Source organism: Mustela putorius, unplaced genomic scaffold (genome assembly GCF_011764305.1).
Source record: "Mustela putorius furo isolate JIRA1106 unplaced genomic scaffold, ASM1176430v1.1 tig00000083_pilon_pilon_pilon, whole genome shotgun sequence".
NCBI lineage: Eukaryota > Metazoa > Chordata > Mammalia > Carnivora > Mustelidae > Mustela > Mustela putorius.
The window spans coordinates 7,467,246-7,474,740 of record NW_025421273.1 but is presented as its reverse complement, the minus strand read 5'-3'; positions in this window follow the sequence as shown (position 1 = coordinate 7,474,740).

Genomic DNA, 7,495 nt, shown 5'->3' with positions numbered 1-7,495 from the left:
CTCGAGCGTGACTTTTGTGATGACTTTTAGTGATGACAGCTTGGCCGAGACCGCAACAGACATTGCAGGCCAACGGCCAGGTGAAACAGAGCTGGTCCTTCGGAGCAGAGACATCTAACAGTCCATCTAGAAAGAGCAACTGGCCCTGCAAACGAGGATTGGAATTGGAAGCCACAGGTTAGTCCCTGACACTTATGCACATTATTTACGAGAACAATGCCCAGCACCTAGTGTAGTAGGGGCTTAATAAATATTAACAATATTGTCAGTCTTTAAGGTTCCTCACAGGAAACTGGAGTTCATATGACAGTTTGCCATTAACCGGTCCATGCTCATATTTCTGCCATTTACTACTGAACACTAAGGGCAGATTATTAAGAATGTTTAATACCCGTGCTTTCTTCCATCAGATGCAAATAATACTTCATGAATTTTATGAAGATGAATAAAATAACGGGCATAAAACACCAACAATTTTGCCTGGTATACTGTTGGGACTCAATAAATGGTAGTTATTATTATTAGTCCCTGGTGGCCGAGGGTCTGGCAGTGGTGTCTGCTAGAAGTTTCTGTGATGAGAGAAATGCTCTGTGGGTTGCCCACTATGCTAGCCACTAGTTACCTGTGGTGGCTACTCAGTACTTGAAAGACGACCAGTGCAACTGAAGAACTAAATTTTTAATTTCATTTCATTTTAATTCAACTACTTAGTTATGGCATGGGGCTAATGTGTTGAACAGTGCAAGACTTGGTGGTTCCTCGGTCCTACCTCTCCATATCCTGTCAATGCTCCTGGCAAGTCCACTTGTCGCCCGTGAGTATCTCCACCAGGGGTTGGGACAAGAGTGAAGAGAGGATGAAAACTGTGTTTTGCTCAGGTCAGTGTGGCGGATAAGAGAAAGAAGAAAAGTCAGCGGTGCTGTGGGGACTGTTTATTCCCAGCTCTGCCTACTGTTCTTGAGCGAGTCATGCGAGCTCATTTCCAGAAGGAGAGATTTGATACTAATGTGACTCAAAGGTCCCAGCCATCTCATGATCACAGAGAGAACATAGAATTGTTACACAGTCTTAGATTATTTTTTAGGTATTGTGTGGTGCACTGAACTCCATTTTGTATCTCCCTCATTTAAAGGTAATGTATAGAAATGTTGGTGTATGAAGTATGGTAAGTGAGTAGACAGAAGTAAAAAGGAAATTAGGGCCAGGAAAAGAGGCATTAACCTCGGGACAAAGAGAAAGGGCTTAATGCAAAAGAACAAGTGTCCTGTGGGAGTGGAGCACTCTGGCCCCATCCTTGTGTAGATGGGCGGCCTTGTAAGGAGCAGGTGTAGGCAGGAGTAGAGAGCGCTGGGGAGAGCTTGACTGGTAAAGACTTTGCATAATAAACCCATCAGATGACTATAGAGTGGAAAGGAAATTCTGCAAAAACAGATCTTCTAGAATCTGCCCTGACTAGAGGAGCACAGGACAAGGAGCCTAGAGGCCCATGTTTCTTCTCTGGGTCTGTGGCTAGCCAGCTGGGTGACCCATTCTTCATCTGGCCAACTTCTCGGGGACACAAATTAATCATCTGTGCAGTGAATCGGTTAGGCTCCCTAGAAGCTTGGAAAATCTGTAATTATGCTCAGAGCCCTAGAAATTTTAAACATGCTTTTCTTTGCCAGGAGCCGGAAACTTGGGGGACACGAACAGCTGCTGAACCAGGTAACAACCTCACCACACGCGTGGGTACACATATATTTTTTCATCTGCTGAAGAACAAGGCTGTGCCCTATTGGATATGACCGTTCAGTCTCCATCTGAAGCAGTTTATGAACCAAGGGTCATGAGATCCCCTTGGTTATAAGCATAATTCTAATTGATTAGCCTTGACAATACCCAAAGATCTTTCTAGATTGTTTAAAGAAAGAGCCAGAGTAACTCATCGGACTATCAGAGCTGTGGTGATAGGATGTGTGTGTGTGTGTGTGTGTGTGTGTGTGTGTGTGACACACCGTTGGCATTTGGGGACGAGCTGGTTATTAGCAGGAGAAAACCAGTGGCAAAAGAAAACCTCTTAGTCATCTTTCCTCCACCATTTTTTACAGTCTCTAAGTCCACAACTTGTTTTGAAACTCGGCCCCTCCTCCTCGGCTTCCCCAAGGCTGCTATCTCCAGATAAACAGCCGTGTGTGCCCTCCCTGCTCTCTCCCCCATTCCTGCTCACATTCCTCTCTGCCCATGTCCGTTCTTTCCTGAGAGTTTGTTGGGAATCTTGACTCAGCCCACCTGCCCAGACCAATAATAGGAAGTAGTGGTTTCAGAGACTCTCGGGGAACGAATAGACATATGCACACCTTTTTCTGACCAGAAGTCTCCCGGAAGCAGTTCCAGCTGCACCCTGAACCTTAATAACGTCAGGATGAAAATGAAAAGGCTGCAAAGTGAGCCAAGTCAGCTCTCCAGATGAAATTCTGCTGCTTCTCAGCTTTGCAGAGTCCTTCGGCACCCAGGCTGGTCACAACAGACATGACAACAATCTTCCCTGTGGTTTCTGCTTCCTGGTGACAGCCTGTCCCACTGACCTCCCTGGTCAGGAGAGGATCCTTTTTTATCGGGGCCCTTATGGCTAAATTTATGGCTCTTTTATTAGGTTAGCAGGTGCTTTAAGTGAGGGAGTAAAGAAGCGGCATGATTTGCATGTAGCTCAAGACAGGAAACAAGGAAGTGGAAAAATTTATCCACAGTTCTTTTCTATGTGAAGGTTGCAGAATTCTCCAGGTGCCATTGAGAGAAAGGCTCCTTCCTGCTTCAAGCCTAGATTTTGGGTATGTTAAGGCTGCAAGGGTTTTCTAAATCATGATAACTTCTATTGGTAGGAAAAGGAACCTAGAGAAAAAGTGTAAATAACATGCCCAAAATATCACACATTGCAAAGCTAGTTAGAAAAGCCCCAGAACTAAAGGCTGGATCAACCAATTTCCCCAGATTTCACCTCTCTCTCCCTCTCTCTCTCTCTCTGTCCCTCATTCTCTGTCTCTGTCTCTCCTCCTTGATCTTCTTCAAAAGGGACCTTCTTTGGTGGGCCTCGGAGAAAAGAGAAAAAAAACCGTTAATCTCTGAAAGACACAAAGAAGATTGGCAACCTGTTTGCAAGCTTCCCTTTATTTCTTTCAAGATATTCAGTATTCTGATTTTGCCCAGGAAATAGAGAAGAAAAGGAAAAGAGAATCAGATATCTTTAAAAGTAAAACAAAGCAAATAAAGAAAACTGCTTTTGAAAGAAATGTGGCTGTTCCTGTGTGTGTGTGTGTGTGTGTGTGTGTGTGTGTGTGTGTGTGTGTAGGATCAGGGCCATGTATCTTTTGAGAATAAGCTAAAGAAAAACGTAAATGGCCTCCCCATTAAGTGGAACATATAGAAGGACACCTTCTTTGCCTATTGCGGTCCTTAGAAGCTGAACAATGACAGTGGGGACAGATGAGCGCGACCACTGCAGTTCCCTGGGTCTCTGCTTTGCCCTATATTCTGCGAGATCATCCCACTTCCTTTGGGCTTCTCCTGGCTCTCCCCCAGCCCTTGCCAAGTCGGCTGGCTTCCATTATTAGTCATTCTAATAAACACTTCTAATAAACACAAACCCTATAAACCAATCCAGGATGCTACTTTTGGTTCTTACACGCTGCCTTTAGAAAAGACTGATCCCTGCGTTAACTTTGTCATCTGTCCTGGAGAAACCCAGCTGCGATCTCCAACATATGCTGTGGCAAGCTGCAATATAAGGGCCATATTTAGTGTACGTTCTCTTGTTAAATGGAATCTGCATTCCTAAGTGAACTAAAAATGCTTAATTATTAATAAGTCCCCCAGGGATTAGTGACATTTGGGATGATTTTATCATGCTGTCGATATTTAACAACGTAACGTGTATGGTGGGGTCTAATCCAACGCTTTCATTGAAAAGAACATTCCCTCCCAATTCGTTTCGACTCAGATGCCATGCAGATCATTCATCGCCGAACACCCAGCCCCAGGTGAAGGAAGAGGGAAGTTCTTGAGGAGGGAGATGGGACTGGAGCGGCGGCTTCAGTGAGGGGAAGGCTGGGAGGAGGCACCGAAGGACTGGAATTGGTTTGGGGTGGACCATGCACCAGTTGCTTTCATCCACATGGAGGCAGGGGCTGCAACAGACAGAAGTTTCTGGAAAGATCACAGGACTAGGTGCCAGGCTTCTAGTCCTGCACCAATTTGCTGTGCAACTCTGAGCAAATTGCTCGACCTTTCAGAGATGGCGTTTTTTTCATATATTTGAAAGGGATCATTACACATTTCTTAACCATCTGAATTGTGTGCCATATAGGAAAGGACTTCCAACAATTAAAACACTTTACAAGGAATATATTTAAAGACAAGGAAGAAGGAAATAACATTTACTAAACCCTCTTTACATACTGGGAGTTGTGCTCAATACTTTTATAAACATGAAGTCAATTCGTCTTAGCAAAAAAAAAAAAAATATATATATATATATATATATATATATATATATATATATACATATATATGTATATATATGTGTGTGTGTGTGTGTGTATGTATATAAATAGGGCGCCTGGGTGGCTCAGTTGCTTAAGTATCTGCCTTTGGCTCAGGTCATGATCCAGGGTCCTGGGATGGAGTCCCATATGGGGCTCCCCAATCAGCAGGGAGTCTGCTTCTCCCTCTGCCTGAGGCTTCCCCTGCTTGTGCTCTCTCGCTTACTCTCTCTCTGACAAATAAATAAAATCTTTTAAAAAATTGAGATTGGTATGGTCGCTTCATTTACAATGAGGAAACTGAGGCTCAGAGCTCTTGCCTAAAGCTCTTCATCGCAAGACAAGTGAGTAGCAGAGCCAGCCTGAAAAGCTGAAAGACTAAGGTATGTGTTTGAGCAGACAGGATGTAAGAAGAAAGTGGGTCACAACCTGAGCATTTGGTTGACTGATACACGATGATATGCAATATCACAACATATGAACATTAACCTGAAATTTTCCTATTTTGTCAGGCTGTGTCTCTGCACAGTTCTGCTACTATGGAAGAAAAATCTCCATGTAAGAGTATAGTGCCAAAGACAGGTTTTTAAATAAAGTCAGTGTTTAGGGTGTCCTGCCATTAGGTTTGTATGATCTTGATACGTTGGTGGTCATAGGCTGACGGGTGATAATGAACTTCCCACTTATGACATCCTCATTTCTGCCGTGTCGCTGCGAGACTGGCCTTTGATGGAGGTTCTGCCTCCCGTGGTAACAGTTGCTTCTTTCCCCTCCACTTCTGTTCAAGGCTCTGGGTTCTGCCTCGGATAGTGGAGATCCCATTTGCCCACAAATTTTTTGCAGGCTGTGGGCCCTCATTGCACTGTTGGGCCTGGAAATGAAGTTACTGATGGCGGTTTATGAGAGAGAGAGAAAGCAGAGCAGGGTCTGGATCAAGAGACCGGGAGCCAGTCCATCACCTGCTCTCTCGTGACCTTGCGTCACATCTTGATGCTTCAGTTTCTCCATCTGTTGGTGGAAAGAGTGATACGTGATACCTTGCTCTCAGCGAGTCAAGAACATCTTTGTAAAGCACCGGGAGATGCTAGAAGGAGCCTGAAAGACTTGTGCTTCCCTTTAGGTGGTAAAATAACCCTCCAGCTGACGGTCTAAGCATTACAGAAGACCATCTTTTTTAAACAAAAAGATAATTTTCTGTCCATATAAAGTGTTTGCATTTCTTCACACGTCAGTGAATGGCGTTCCAGGAAACCCACTTCAGTGGCTGGACCTCAATTTTCATTTAAGTAATAGAGAAGCTTAAACAAGTAGGAGGAGCGCCTATGGCCGTTATTATTCCTACTAGGTTACTTTTCACCCGCAAAATGCGTTTCCTTACTAATGAGAGAACTGAAACCAGGAGAAGTGAGTGGATTGCCGCACGGGACTTAGGGGCAGAGTTGTGAAAATAAGTCCCTCTTCTCCAAACCTGGTGCTTGTCCCTCTCCACTTCATTTTGGATAATCCCGAAGACTGAACTTTGTTCAGTGGCGGTTCTTCCACATCTCCTTTCCTCCTTGCTGGTACAGCAGGGCGGAGGTGGCGGTCTGCACACTCCTCCGGGGAACTGGAGGCGTGGGGCCCTCAGAGGCCACACTCTTCTCCCCGATGCTCTCCAGTAAGGGTTGCGGCGACGTGAGAACCCAGACACGTCTGTTTGCTTGTTAAGCTGGTTCCTCATTGCAAGCCCGAGGAAAATCCTGCCAAAAAATCACATTACTGAGTCACTGGGACCTCCAGACGGCTCTAAGTGGAAGAGCCAGTCAAGCTGCACAAGTAATATTCAGGCCGAAATAGCTGCGTCGTGATGCTATTACAGACACGCGTTTGCTTTGTATGTGCTTCTCAGGTGTATCCAGGCTTAAGAATACCAGCACTTCAAACTGGTATTTCTTTTCCTAGGGGGAATTAAATTGCCAAGATCCTCAGTGACTGATGCAGAAACACGGAAAAGCTGCAGCTGATGAGGCACGAGCTTCGTTGTTGACACGCATTCATTAGTGACCTCGGGTCTCCGCGTGTCCTTGGCCGACATAGGCTACTGTTGTTCAGCTTCTTGCAAGGAAGTATCCCTGCCGGTGCCACTCTGCAAAAAGAGTTCTACTGAGATTTTTAAACAGGGAAAGACAGAAATCTGCCAAGGGGAACCCCAACGTGACAGCTGCTGCTGGCCATCGTCTGGCTGCTTGCCGCTCAGACAGAAAGAAGGAACCCTCTCAGAGATGCTCCTCTCGGCCCCACTTGAGCAGCCACTGCTCTGGCGGGCATCCCTGGGAAATTGCCCTGGAAAATGAGCAGCTCCTTTTCAACAGCCGACTCCCAGCTGCTCCCCACCTCCGAAGCTGCTGTTGGGCACGACAAAGCAGCTGGCCCGGCCCGGCTTGGCTCTCTTGCTGCCAAAGGCCCATTAGGAGCCCGAGCTGGAAGGCACAGGTGGGCAGAAGCAGTGTGAGCCGCCCAGGTGGCACGTCTGCCTTCCCACCTGCATGGTCTTCCCCAGCTTTGGCTCGAGGGGGTGGGTGATTGCAGGGTTGGGTGCCCTCCCCAAGCCTATCAATCTTCCCTTTTCACCCTGCACCATGCTGTACACCCCCACCCGGCCCAGAGCCTCGGCTGCACACACAGCACCGCCGCCAGCCCTTCCCCCAGGAGCGAGAAGGGCCAGATCTGGCGCAGAGCCAGGCTCAGAAGAAAGGGCGAGGGCAGAGAGAGGCGGTAGGTGGGGCGGGGAGCCTTGTGTTACACATTCAAAGCCTAATTTTGGATCCGAGTCATCCTTGTAGTCAAGCCTGAAAGATCACCGAGGCCCCAGAATGAACCCACAGCTCCAAGGCAGGGCACGGGCAGATCCTCAGCTCTCTTGCCCACATGCGCTCTCCTTACAGAGGTTAGGCTGGCCTTGTTTGGCTTTTCAGAGGCATTTTCTTTAAAGCAACACAGGG